Below are 617 nucleotides of genomic sequence, written 5' to 3' on the forward strand. Positions count from 1 at the left end.
AAGAGGAGAAAGAGGAGAGAGAGAAAAGGAAGAAGGGAGAGGAGAGAGGAGAGAGAGAAGAGAAGACGAGAGAGAGAGGGAAGAGAGAGAAGAAAGAAGAGAGAGGAAGAAAGGAAAGGATAAGGAGGAATAGGAACAGAAGGAAAAAAAAAGGGAAGAAATGAGGAGAGAGAAAAAAGGGAAGAACGAAAGAAAAAGAAAGGAGGAAAGGAAAAAGAAAACGGGGGAAGAAGGAGAAAGTTGATGGAGAGGTAGAAGAAGATCGAAAATAGAGAGAAGGGAAGGAAGAGAGAACGAAAAGAAAAAGAAAGATTAGGAAAGGGAAAAGATTGAGGGATAAGGGGATGAAGGAGGATAGGCAAAGAAAAGGGTTGAAAAAAAGAAAATATAGAAAAGAATAGAAAGAATAAACATAAGAAAAATAAAGAGGAAAAAAGAAGAAGATTAAAAAGGGGGAGGTGGAAGGTTGATTGGAGAGCGTGGGATTGGGTGTGGTGAAAATGGAGATAAGGAGTGAGAGAGAGAACGTATATGAAAGAAAGAAATGATTATGGAGTGGAAAAGATTGAGGAATAAAGGAATAGGATAGAGGAGGAAGAGACGTAAATTCCTGTGTC

This window comes from Penaeus monodon, chromosome 23 (genome assembly GCF_015228065.2).
Source record: "Penaeus monodon isolate SGIC_2016 chromosome 23, NSTDA_Pmon_1, whole genome shotgun sequence".
NCBI lineage: Eukaryota > Metazoa > Arthropoda > Malacostraca > Decapoda > Penaeidae > Penaeus > Penaeus monodon.